Source organism: Canis aureus, chromosome 20 (genome assembly GCF_053574225.1).
Source record: "Canis aureus isolate CA01 chromosome 20, VMU_Caureus_v.1.0, whole genome shotgun sequence".
Taxonomy (NCBI): Eukaryota; Metazoa; Chordata; class Mammalia; order Carnivora; family Canidae; genus Canis; species Canis aureus.
The window spans coordinates 35,898,335-35,912,181 of NC_135630.1; the positions used below are offsets into that span (position 1 = coordinate 35,898,335).

The following is a 13,847-nucleotide window of genomic DNA, read 5'->3' on the forward strand; positions in this document are numbered from 1 at the left end:
ACGCACATGTGACGCAAGAGGCCTGTGGACTCCACTACCAGAAATGCTGTGCAAACATCCCTCTTGAACCGTGGTGCAGCTCACGAGGGAGTTCGAGTCTTGATGTGTCGCTATGGCTCAGATGTCATGATGTGGGGACATCTTTCCTCACACAGCAAGGTCCCCCAGAGTGGGCTTAAATTCTCAAGGAGCATCTATAATACCTCCTCAGAGCTAGTTTGGGAGGTGCTGGTGTAGGCCTGAGTGGGGCAGGAAAGGGTTTCCAGGCAGAGAGAGAGTGAGGGGCACTGCCCAGAGGCAAGGATTTTGGAGAGATAGGGTGCTGCCAGAGACACCACCCCAAACAGCCACCTTTGGGAGCGCTGAAAACAATCAAGATTCACATTTACCCACTGCCCCATCACCCTGCCTCTGGGCTCCAGAAAAAGACAAATTCTTTTTCACTCCCCTATTCCTCCCTCCTTCTTGCCCTACAGTCACTGCCCCCACATGACAGCCTGACAGTAAACTCCGGTGTTCACATTCTCAATGCCCTCATTCACATGCCCTATCTCCTCCCATCAGCTGTGTGACTTGGAGTAAGTGATTTAACCTCTCTGAACCCAAGTCTGCTACTGGTTTTGTTACACTATGGCCTCCCACTGTAACATATACAATATATATATAAAGTCCTTGTAATATAAATCACCCAAGATGTGAACATTTAGATTTCTATAGCCTATATAAATCAGAAAAACCTATTTTTTCTTTATTATTATAAAGTTAATTCACCACAGAATTCCATTAATTAACTCACTGCCTTTGTGCACAGAAAATATGGGTGTTTCGATCTGTATATGGTTTTCACAGGAATGAGGCAAATTATACAGCAAGGTTGAAAGCAAAAGACTGCTACGTGTGTAAATCCTCACATGGGTGCAGACAGTGAGTCTTGACCAGGTGGGTCCAGGGAGTAAAGTTCCTCTTAGCCCACACCACTGGCATGACCCTCTCCCCACCACCCATGAGAATCCAGTGGGGCCCTGCTTCCATGCACTCGCTAAGCTCCCAGCCAGTTACCCACTGACATTCCCTAGGCCCCATTCTGGGGCCTGGGTCTCCTCTCCAGAGCCCCCCCCCCCCCCCCGCCGTGGTGGGGCAGAGGGGTGAAGGGAGGTCTTCCAGAAAGAGAGTCGGGGAAGCATTCTGTGCCCTCTTTCCAAAGCCAGGTGTTGCATTGTCGTCCCTAGGCCACCCACTTCTGGGGGCTCTCCGAGTCCCACAGCAAAACTGATTAAGTGAGCAGATCTGAACGGTTGTTAAGTTATGCACGAGTCCTCTCCCACAGGCTCATGACCAAACACTCCTCAGTGTCAAAGCAGACGTCAGCATCTACTGGTCAAGAGGTGTCCCACCCTGCCTCTTCCCACTTGTCCAGTGACTGGGAAGTGCACCCAGAAATGAAGGTTAATTTAATGATGGCTGCTCTCCTCCAGCCCCCACACAGCTCCCATCGCTACCCCCCAACCCCCGCCACAGTATGGCTAAATTTATAGATTTGGGATTGCTGTAAATTATAATGTAATTATACCGCGCCAGGGGCAGCTTCCCCCGGCAGAAATTAAAAAGCAATTCAGGTAAATGATCTTTAGCTACAGCAGAGCGTCCCTGCAGAACTCATTAAGTCCAGGGACCAAACAGCATACCAAGATGGTGCACAGCCTGCTGCATGTCAAATGCCACCTCACCTTGGAAACACAAGGCCACTGGTGGGGGCCTGGAGTGGGTCCTTCCTGGGACACCCGCCTGCCCGCCCTTCACCTGCTTCTCACTGCAGATGGGTGCACCTGTCCAGGTGTCTCCCACAACACCCTCCCCACCTGCCACACCTCAACCATGGAGATGCCCTCTGAGGGGCGAGGGAAAGGTAGGAGACACCTACAGAAGAGCCAGGGTGAGAGGCAGAAGAAGATCGGTCTGGAGTGTTTTGAAAATAAAGTCAAATGGGAAATTAGACATTTTGGTTGCATGATCACCGTCTCCTCGGAAGCTCTGAATTCCAAAAGCCCAGGGAGTTGTTTCTCTTATTGTCTTGTTTGGGTTTTGCTCTTTAATTTCCTCATTGGAACCTAACACTGAGAAAGGAATTTTTGCCTAGAAAGAAAGAACTGGAAAGACATGCTAACACAGAAATGATGCAAAATGGAAGCAGAGAATAATGTAAGAATGTTCTCTGTGCTTTGCTGCGTTCATCCAATTCATCCAAGCGTGCACAGCGGGTCCTTATGATGGAGGCGAGGTTCACGAGTTGGGAGGACATAAAGGTTCCGGAACTCTGAGGCACCCAGTGGCATGCTAACATGCTTCCAGCAGGCCATTTTGTCCATGTGCTTTGAACCACAGCCCACACCCCTGTTGTCTCAAGCATTCACTGCATGCAGGGTGCTGCATCCATGGCATGGTTCGGGGACTGGTGGCATTCCGGAAGGCTGCTCTCACCCACCACACTTGTATGAGTGGATCCCCTGCCAGGCACTGTTCCAAATGCTTCCCTGATGGCAAATCAAACCCCCGCCATAATCCATACACATGCCAGGTGGGTGCTTTATAGATGGGACACTGAGGCCCAGAGAGGCAAAACCACTTGCTCCGTGTCCCGTCCAGCTGGTCAGGGGCAGAGTGGGGGAACATGAACTAAGCTGGGCCTTAGCCACCACAGCCTCCTCTCCAGGCTGAAGGTGTGGGATACAGCAGAGCCTGGTCGACCAGCAGCCCGATTCCCCCTTGCCCTGAGAACCCCCATCGGGCACCACGGGTGGTGGTCCAGCCTAGGGGAGGATGAGCACGACCCAGCCCCTCTGCTGTCCAGCAGGGCAGTCCAGGACTGGTCACCCAACAGGGAAGCTCCTTGCCTTCCCCACCAGTAAAATGGTCCTCTGGGGGTCATGGCACAGACTTAAGTAGCCTTGTAAAGGGCCATGAGGGGTAAAACAGAAAAAGAGTCTTTTCCAAGTAGCTGTTAATAATAGTGGAAGTCAGCCTTCCCTCCTCTTAACAAAGGAGGAAGAGTGAAGGGGGATGGATGGGCCAGACTGCCTGGAGTCAGGCTGCCCACCGAGACTGCATGTCCCCTCCAGACCTACCCAGACTCTTTCTCCTCCTCCTCATGTCTGACCCCCAACTGGCATCCAGGCAGACCCCACCACACGCCAGTGAGGCTGGGCCTGGCAGTCGGATGTGTGAACCGCTGGACACCCCACGGATCAGAGGCTGACTGGCCCCTCTGTGGGTGACAGCCTAGGCCACAGTGAGATTCCCTCTTGGTCACCCTAAATGTCTGTTGGATCTACTAGTTTCTTCCACAGTAGAAGTTCACTCATGATGCCGCTTGGCTGAGCCACTGGCCCACCCCTAATTTAGATATTTTTCTCCCAAAAATAGTCGAAAGAGGAAAAGACATTACATACCAGGCCTAGTAAATTTGATCCCCGATGTCGAAGGAGCCAGTTAACCACTCGGCCAGCTGCACCTCCACAACCCTTGCAACCCGCAGAGCATCCCCTGCACGGGCGTCCCCAGGAAATGCATCCCTGTCTCGTCCAGGCAGCAGCAGGCTGGGCAGGCCACACCAAGACAGGCCGCCGGTCGGGAAGGAGAGCATACACTTTTCCCATTTCCCCGGGGGGAGGCAGGATACTCCTGGGTCTTGGCGAGGCGTCTCAAACCACGGGGAGGCCACACACTAGTCACTGAGTCGGCATATGGCAACCCTCTGGAGAGGCCTCCTGGCCCCAGGCAGATGGAGGAAACATGTACTGAAGCCACCCCAGCCTGTGGCTCCCCTGGCCATTCGGGACTGCACCCCCCGCCAGGACAGAGTAGCAGCTTGGGGTGCCAGAAGCTGCAGGGCGGCCCATCCTGCCTGCCGGCTCTGCCGACGGGACACTCGAGTGACTATTTAAGGAAGTCAATCCCCACCTCCACCCCCACCCCCAGATGGGGAGCTCCCCTCCCCAGAACCCACACCCCTTCCTTTCCACCGAAGTTTCTGCCACTGCAAAAAAATCTCGCACAGAGAGAGTGAGAGAGACAGGCCCTCAAGCCACACATGTCCCTGGCTAGCCCAGGGGACCATCCCCGCATGTCCTCCCGAGGCCCACACATCCACAGCAGGCCTACCTGGGGGTTGCTGGGCGCGGAGCCCACCCCGTAGAGCTTCGAGACAGCCCTCTGCGGCCTCCTGCCACCAGCTTCTCTTTCTCCTGCTCAGCCTCTGACGTTATCGCCTGGAGAGGGGACTAATGCTCACCAGCTGGCCTGGTGGTTTAACCCTCTCAGGCTTCCAGGGCGTTCGACTGGGAGGAAAGCTTGAGGTCACCCTAACCGGGGCCCCAGAGCCCGGTCGCTGTGAATTCAGTGACTATGAGAGCAATAGCGGAGAGCTCACACGAGATGAGAGAGCAGGCGCTGAGTGGGTAAGAGAAAGAGAAACTTCTAAAACCCACCCTCATTCCACTGTCCCGATTCTCAGGGAGCCAGAGGGAACATAAACTCAGCTGAGAGAATCAGACAGAAGGCAAAAGGGGTTGGCCTTGAGCTTTCTTTCGCCTGCTTTTGTCAATCCCAGTCTTTCTAGGGTGTGATGCTTCAGGAGAAGCTGCTGGAGGTTTCCTCCAGCAAAGCAGTCAACAGTGCTCAGATTCACACCATCTGGGCTGCCACTCTTCCCTCTGCTTACTTTCATATGCCCAACTGTTCACCTAGTGAACTCCTATTCATCCCTCAAGACCCAGCTTCAGGCATCACTCCTCCAGGAACCATTCTTTGTCCCTTCTCCTTCAGGGGCAGGAAGAAACACTTAGCACAGGCCTCTCTCAAAGTCGTCTTTTTTTTTTTTTTTTTTTTAAGATTTTACTTATTTATTCATGAGAGACACAGAGAGAGGCAGAGGGAAAAGCAGACTCCCTGAAGGCAGAGGGAGAAGCAGGCTCCCTGTAGGAAGCCCAATACAGCACTTGATCCCAGGACCCTGGGATCACGACCTGAACCAAAGGCAGACACTCAGCCACTAAGCCACCCAGGCACCCGTCTCTCAAAGTCTTTAACCATACTGAGATCCTAGCCATGTGCTTGTCAGTGCCTCCTCCTGGCTGGTGAGATCCCTGGGGGCTTGGATGGTGGGGTATTTGCACAGTGACCAATACAGTGACTGGTCACTACTTGCAAATGGATGAAGATTTACTATTCTTGAGACCAAGTCTCATGGTGAAGAGTTCTATGTCTATGTCCCTGCCATCAGGCTGCTGGGAGAAGAATGGCAGAGGCAGAAAAAAAGAAGGGGTGGACAGGGACTACAAAAGCAATCTCTATTACCAGTGTTCTATGGCTCTGAAGTGTCTGCTATCAGTACTTTTAAGGTGAAGCACAAATCGCACCTGCCTGGAGGTCCCTCACCAGTTAGGCAAGCTCCACCAACTGTAACCCAGAAACAGACAAGCAGCCCCTATGCCCTAAATCTGCTCCTCAGAGGCCTTGCACCAAGCAGGGTGTAATTCATTCACAGAAGAGCCTCTTGAGCCCTTACTCGGTGCCCCTGGATTCTTAGTTTAAACACAATTCTAACAGATTCATAGGTATTCCCAGTGCATCAACTGAAAGTGGATAGAAGTTAAAGAAGGCAAGGACTTCTGACTGCTCCAGATAAGCAGCTTATCAGCAGAAGATGAAGGGGTAGGCAGCCCACACTTGGGGCTCAGACAGACTCAAGTTCAAGTCCTGGCTGAACCACTTAATAGCTGGGTGGCCTTGGCAACATGCTAACCAGTAGGCCTTTCATAAACATCCAAATGCTTTTTGAATTAAACAGAATTGACTAATTGAATTTGGCCCAGAAGGAGCCTTGGGATTTAGAGGCCGAGGGCCTAGAGGAAAATATGGGGGTGGGGTGGGAGAGGTCCCCTGCAGAGACTTGCTGGGAGCCAGACAAACTCAGGAGGCTCAGAAGTGCTTTGTGCTCCAGTTGGGGCTGTGGGGAGGGGCAGGGGGAGCAAGGAGAGATAGGCGCTGCGTGTTAACAGATCCTGTTGGCCTTGCAGCAGGAGACACTCGTGCTCCTACCTGCAGAGCCCCTACTGTGTCAGCAGTTAACAGCGCCAGGACCTGGCCTGGCTCTTGGCTTTGCACTAAATGCCTGACACATCCAGCAGCAGCTGAAGGCCCTGCCAGTTGAAAAAGGTCGGCACACACCTTTTTCTCTGCTTTGGGCCTAAGGCCCAACATGCTCCTTCCCAGGGACTGCTTAGGAGGCAGATCTGTTTTCTTCTTAGAGATTTCTTCTTGGATGGAAGGGAAAAAACAAAACAAAACAAAACAAAACCCAAACAAAAACCAAAAACAACTCCTGGATGCACCAAATGGCAGCCCTAGTATCAGGCACAGACCTGTCAATCCCAGGGAAGGTTCTGTCCCCCTCCACCACCATCCCAGGCTTAGGGAGACAACGCCACCCCCACAGGGATGGATGCTAGGGCTCTGTAGAGTTTTCTGGCTCTTACTACCACCCTTCTGCAAGGGGTCGGGCCCTAGGCTCAAGCAGTTCTCATCTCTCAAGGGTCATTTGAATCAAGGGCAAGATACCTGAGGAGGCATGGAGCAGGGGAGGAGCATAGGCTTTGAACTCCAAACTCCATCAAATTCTAATCATCACTGCTTGCTCATGGTGACTCTGTGGACAAGCTGGGGGATTCCTCTGGGCCTCAAGTATAACAGGGGGCCATGATGGCTTTAGGAACGTGCATCCATGAAGAAAGGGGAACCCTCTCACGCTGCTGGTGGGAATGCCATCTGGTGTAGCCACTCTGGAAAACAATGTGGATGGTCCTCATTCTTCAGAAAGTTAAAAATAGAGCTACCCTTCAACCCAGCAATTACAATACTAGGTGTTTACCCCAAAGATAGAGATGTAGTGACCCGAAGGGGCACCTGCACCCCAATACAGCAACGTCCACAATAGCCAAACTATGGAAGGAGCCCAGATGTCCATCGACAGATGAATGGATAAGAAGATGTAGTATATATATATATATATATATATATATATATATATATATATAATGGAATATGACTCAGCCATCAAAAAAATGAAATCATTTGCAATGATGCAGATGGAACTGAGGGTATTAGGCTAAGCAAAATAAGTCAACCAGAGAAAGACCATTATCATATGATCTCACTCGTGGAAATTAAGAAACAAGACAGAGGATCATAGGGAAGGAAGGAAAAATAAAATAAGACAAAATCAGAGAGGGAGACAAGCCGTAAGAGACCCTTAACTCTAGGAAACAAACTGAGGGTCGCTGGAGGGGAGAAGGGTGAGGGGATAGAGTAACTGGGTGATGGGCATTAAGGAAGGCATGTGATGTGATGAGCCCTGGGTGTTATGACAACTGATGAATCACTGAACTCTACTTCTGAAATTAATAATACAATATATATCAATTAACTGAATTTAAATAAAAAATACAAATTAAAAAAATCATAAAAAAAGGAAGGTGCATCCAAGTAGATCCCGTGGCACCCTGAATATGGGGCTGTGTGGAGACACAGATCCCATAAGTTTCCATCATATACAAGTGAGGGGCTAGAGGAGGTCTGGAGGGATACGGGTCTGGAAGTGGGTGAAGAGGGAACCATAATGCATCCAGGAGTCCGAGGACAGACAGGCTACTGGATGAGTGGGTCTGAGTGAAAGAGTCATGGGGCAGAGATGGCTGACAAGGTAGGACCCCAAGGTGAGACCAAAGTGGCCCGTGGTGGAGCCACTGGGACCCTGTGCCACAGGAGCAGGCAGGGGACAGCTGGCCATGCAGAGGAGTGTAATATCCAGAAACCAGGGAAGGAGAGGGCCGGGAGTATGAGACCAAGCACCAGGGTGTCCCTAAGAGGAGACATGAAGAGGATCCACTGGACTGAGCAGCATGGGGGTCTCACCAGGCCATATGATTGAAGGGGTAAGGCACGGTCCTGCGGGGTGTGACTTGCAGACAGGGAGCAGAGGCAACTCCGTCAAGGAAGGGGAAGAAAAGAGAAAATGCAGCCAGAGGGTAGGTGGGACCAAAGAGTGAGGGGGCTTCAGAGAGAGACCCCCGTGGAGGTGTTGGGGTGGCTTTGTACATGGCAATGTGGCTAAGTGGACACTTCATTGCCAAGAACTCCCTTTTCCGTGTGGTTCCAGGTTCGAGCTGAAATCCTCAAGGTCTGGAGGAAGGATGGGGCAAAGCATGGTTCTCTTTCAAGGCAGGGGCAAAGTCACAGAGTTTTCATCACAAACCAAACCCTGATCTTTCTCACTCGTTCTTTCGCAGTGCCGTCCACTCCGTGAGCCAGTAGATCCCAAAGACAAAAGCCAGTTATTTCCACACGATAGCATAAAATAACGGAAGGGTAAAAACAGCCACTCAAAGTGCAAGAGAGACCAATGGATTTTTACAAATAGAATACGGAAAGGTCTTTGATAGGGTTTGGGATTTCATGTCGTAATTTTAAAACACAACGACGTGTCGAGTTTCAGGGGGGTATCAAAGAAGAGTATCTACAATCAGCCGAAAAGGCTTTTAAAACATCCCCCCCTTTCTAACTGTACGTGAGGCCAGATCCCCTCCACATATTTCAAGCAAAACAACATATTACAACAGATATGCCAACGTAGAAGCAGATACGAGGATCCAGCTGCCTTCCATTAAGTCAGACATTAAAGAGATTTGCAAAAGTGTGATCCCATTCTTCTTCCTTTCTTATTTTGGAGAAGAGTTATTTTTGATAGAAATGATGGGTTTACCATTGTTATTTTCAAGTGGATTAAAAGTTTAAATATTTAAAAATTTTTCTCACCTTAAATTTCGAGTAATGTAAATATTGATAGATATAAGCCCATATAAAGAGAAGTTCTCGGGGCGCCTGGGTGGCTCAGTCAGTTAAGCATCTGCCTTCAGCTCAGGTCATGATCCCAGGGGCCCTGGATCGAGTCCCGCATCGGGCTCCCTGCTCCATGGGGAGTCTGCCTCTCTCTCTCTTTTATGAATAAATAAAATCTCAAAAAAGAGAGAAAGAGAAGTTCTCTGGGGTCTTTGATAATTTTTAAGGGACTAAACAGTTTGGGAAGCCTCTATGCAGGGCAGCAGGCATGCCACCCTCAGTCTCTGCACTGCATTGCCAATCTGTGGCTCACCCAACAAGGTGGGCAGAGCCAGCTACTCCAGCTCCCATGGGGCTCCTAGGGCAAGTACAACTCCCAGCAGAGGCTTCCTCTATAGCTCCCCATATCCGTCCAGCGCAAGGTTGGCAACTAGCAGAGAGAGACAAATGTAAGCTCTAACTGTCCCCATGGGTCCCAGTTTGTCCACACTCTTGCCCATGTCACACCTGGCCTTCTGTCCCGCTTCAGACACCACTGACCTATGGTGACTTTGACCCAACACCAGATGCAGAGGCTGCAGCCTTCCAGAGATTTCAGGGCTCCCCCAGCTAGGTGTCCTAGCTGGGTGCAGTTGGTGACATCACAACCCTTGTCCCATGTCACTCACAGTGGTTCTGCTCCCCTAACCGGACTGCAACGAGTATGGCAGTGAGTGTCTAGGGGAACATGTATAAGTGCCCCCAAAGGGACCAGCAGGAGCCAGCCTGGTAGGAAAGCAGAGGAGGGCATTACAGGGAGAGGCAGACCTGCACAAAGGCGCACAGGCACCCGAGGCCGGCCTATGGGATGGGCACCGCGTGACTGGAGAGGCGGGCCAGGAGCCCCCTGTGCCCAGTGCTCGGACTTGGCCCATGGTGCCAGGGAGCCACCACTCACCAGACGGTCCCCTCCACCAATGGGAGAAGGGAACCGGGGTAGATGGTGGCAGCCTGGAAGGCAGCAGTCAGGTTTAACTCTCTCCCACCCCCAACTTTGGGCTGAGGTGATTTGCGGCTCCTGTTACAAAGGGCCGCGGCTACATAAAGCCAGAAAGGCCTGATGGCTCAGATGCCTTCTCTCCCAGGCTTCACTGTGTTTTTTACGAGTAAACATTTCTCGATAAAGACTTACTGTCTGCAGAGACCCCTTTATACCCCAAAGGTAAGGGTTTAAGTGGCCTTATAACTGCCGTTACTTATCTTTACAACGGCCAGAGAGAGCCTATTCAGTAACAGAAGCTTTCATTATTCCGCTATATATATTTTTAGTGACTGGTTATAAATCAGGCTCATCTCTGGGGCTCAGGGTCCAGGGTCTCTTCCGTTCCAGAAGGCCAGTCTAGGAGAACCAGTCCGTGCTCCCCTGGCCCTGGTCCTCAGGACTTCTGACACTGACAGTCCTCAAGAAGGCAGGACAAGACACGGGCTCTAGTCTCCGATGACACACCAAGGGGAATCTTCAGGTCCCTCAGGCATGTTTCTGACCCCTTCTCTGAGCAGCAGCCTCTCTCCTGTCCTCCTGTGCTCTTCTCCAGCAAATCTAGTCTCTCAACGCGGCATCTGATAAACTCATTCCCACGAGGGCACTGTGGTTGACAACAGCCACATTGCATGGCCTCCACCTTGGAAAGTACCCGCTGTGGCACACTCACACATTGTTAAGATGAATCTGAGTTCCTCTTTAATGATGAAATCACAGAGAGGGACACAGAAAAGGATCCCTAAGTCCCTAGAAATTATGCCCTTTAAGCATCCACCACTTCTGTCTCCATAGAGCAGATGCTACTGGTTCACACTCATGCCCTCATGCCCTTACACACACACACCCAACTTCTGACCATTAGCATTGGTGGTTAATGAAGGGTTTTCTCTGCCCCCTTTGCCTGACAACCAAACAGGTCAGAAATGCCAGAGCAGCCCTCAAGCAAGGACAGACAAGAGTTGATGGTGCTTAGACCTTGGCTGTTGGGCAGGACGGATCATACGGAGTCCTGGAGTCTCAACCTGGGGTGAAAGTGCAGTAGTTCTTGGTAATAACTGGCTTGCTATGGTGCCCTCCCTCTCCTGCCTCCCCTCCCCCTGCCCCTTCCTTATACCTAAATAGATCATGTGTGCTAGAATCCTTATGGTAGAGGCTCTAAGCATTGTCACTAGGATGCCATATGTGCAAGGAGCCTCAAATTAGGGGCACAGTCTGAGGGCCAGGGAACCTGGGAGTGACTCTCTCAGGACAAGGTGGCCCAGGGGGCTGGACCAACCTGGTGATCTGGTAGGGAAGAGACAGTACTAAAGAAAGGCAAGGCCCAGGGGGGCGCCCGGGTGGGTTGGGGCATCTGAAGATGAAAGACCAGATGCATCTGTGCCCACAAGACCACGGGCAAGGGAACGAGCCAGCACACTGGTGACGTGGTGTCCATCCTGCCCCAGGCAACCACCCAGCTGAGAAGTTCTTGCAAAAGCAGAGCCAAAAGTCTCAGTCTGACCCTGGGCTTGGTTCTCTCCCTCCCAAGACACAGCCCAGCCACGGGGATCGGGCTGTTCCCGGTGTGCAGCTGGGCCAGCTCTGGGATGGGGGGGCCCAAGGACATCTTGGCCACATCTCCCCATGGTCCACTCCACCCCCATCTCCTCTGGGAAAAACTTTCAAAGGCCACTCTTGCCGTCTCCACAGCCTCAAGGCAATGAAGTTCCTAGAATCACAGCATAGGGAAACATGGACTCTGCTTTTTGGTTTCATTTTGTTTTTCTAAGATCCCAGAAGCTCCTGACTCCTCCTTGGGATACATGCACAAAAACCCTGTCTGACCACCCACAGCCCACAGCCAGGACATTTGGTCAGTGTTAGTGACGCGCAGGCACCAACAGAAGAGTTCCAACGCCTTACGTTCCGTGGCACGCAGAGAATTCTTGTGAACGCTCCCACAGATGTCACACAGGGACTGGTGGCAGCCTCCCCAGGACCTCCCAGTGCTCCTGGGGGATGGTGGTTGTCAAGAAACAGAGGGCCTGCTGTGTCTCTGAGTTCAGGGAGCCCAACAGCACACAGCCACGTGTTCCTACACCTTCGCCCAGGCCTGGCAATCTACTGCAAGAACAGAGACCACAGCTTTCAGCCTCCACTTGACAGGGGGTGCTTGCTTTTATCGCCATGCTAGAGTGGAGGACAGGATGCACAGACAGGTCGGGATGGGGAGAGGGCCCAGCTGGGCCAGACCTGAGCAGGATGGCCCAGGAGGCAACATTCCAGAAATAGGGACAGAGGATAGAAACTGCATGTCAAGGGTGGGGCCAGGGGAAAGAGGATCCCAATAAGCTGGACTAGCAAGGGTGATGTCCACAAGATGGTCTCCCCGGGAGCTGGAAATGCCTCCAGAGGCCCACTCTGGGGGGATGGCTCAGAAACGAGAGGAAGGCTTGAGGTCCCCCGGGGCTGGCACGACAGTCGGCTGGTCCTTCCAAAGCCCCCCAAGGCTGGCCTCTGCCTCAGTCCCGAGCTCAGCTCTACGAGGGAGGGCGTACCGATCCCATGAGACAGACCAAGGAGCTGACCTGCGCCCACAGTGCCCAGGGCCCAGGTGTCCGGCCCAGGGGCTCCGCCCCAGCACCCCTGCCGGAGGCCGAGGCCCCGCACGGGGATGGCCGGGGCCAGCTCATGCGCCTCTCCTCCCCCCGCCAGCGGTTTCCACTCTGCGTCACCAGCACCTCTGACACAGGCAGTGGTTTTCACAGCCCTGGGACACACAGACGGGCCCTGTCTCCCCAGCCGGAGGACCCAGACGGCATTCTGCAGAGCGTGGTCGTTTTTTCACGTACTTCCCGTCTTGCCCGACCCGGCTGTCAGGTCCAGAAGAACTGGACCTTGCCTGTGTGTTGTCTGCTCCGAGCCGCCGTGGGTGAGCGTGGGCCTGACACAGCCCTCATGGAGAAGAGTCTCCTTCCAGGTGACTCTAGCAAAAGTCCAGGGCATCTAGCAGCTAGAACATTGCTCAGCACACAAGACGCCCCAAAAAAACATTTGGGAAAAGATGGAAAAGAGGCAGGGTGGGAGGGAGGGTGGGAGGGAGGGAGGGAGGGAGGGAGGGAGGGAGGAAAAGAGGGAGGTCTGAAAAACAGAGCAACCCTGCAGGAATCATCTGCATTTGTTCGTGGGGATGGGATGCTTCAAGTCACAGGGTGTAAGTCAATCTAGCCAATCTAGCCGAAGAGGGAGTGGATTCCAATGTCCCTCCCCTGCTTGAAGCCTTTCCATGGCTCCCCACTGCCCTTAGTCCAAATTCCCTGCGGCATGTCCAGGCTCTCCAAAGCCATTCAGAGTTCCCTTTCCAAATGCATCTCTCCTCACATCCCTTGGTGTGAAGCTTCCTCTCAAGCAAGTGCTCTGGTCCCTACCCTGCATCCCCACCCCCAGGCCTCTGTTCCTGCCCCTTCTCAGGACTCTCTCCCACATGTCCCTCCTTCTTAAAGAAACTCTCCTTAGGGACGCCTGGTGGCTCAGTGGTTGAGCATCTGCCTTTAGCTCAGGATGTGATCCTGAGGTCCTAGGATTGAATCTCACATCAGACTCCCCGCAGGGAGCCCACTTCTCCCTCTGCCTATGTCTCTACCTCTCTCTGTCTCTCATGAATAAATAGATAAAATCTATTATATATATATATATATATATATCTTCTTAGCGGCACTACCTGTGGAACTATCTGTTACTTCTCTAAGGCTCAGACCTGGTACTTCTCGAAACATTTTGTGTTCCCTACGGGATGTTCTAAAGGACAAGGAGGGAAGGAAGAGAGGCCCTGGTTACTCCAGATAGAGCCCAGGGGAGGTAGCTCAGGGAAGGGAGGACTAGAGGACTGCTCCCTGCTTCTGAAGAGCCAGAGCTCTGACTCCATTCACTGTGAGTGTCTACAGGTGCCTGGAAT

At 52.3% G+C, this 13,847-nt stretch overlaps 1 protein-coding gene across 3 annotated transcripts in view; it reads right to left on the minus strand.

Moving 5' to 3' along the window:
* Positions 1-13,847, minus strand: part of GLI2 (GLI family zinc finger 2) — a 255,045-nt gene that overhangs the window by 158,929 nt on the left and 82,269 nt on the right. The window contains exon 1 of one of the 3 annotated variants that reach the window (XM_077861357.1): positions 4,159-4,394. The exons of the other annotated variants lie outside the window; for them this stretch is intronic. The gene's annotated coding sequence lies outside the window, so the exon portion shown is untranslated. Of the gene's footprint in view, positions 1-4,158; positions 4,395-13,847 lie in introns of those variants that run through there. 3 annotated transcript variants of the gene reach the window in all.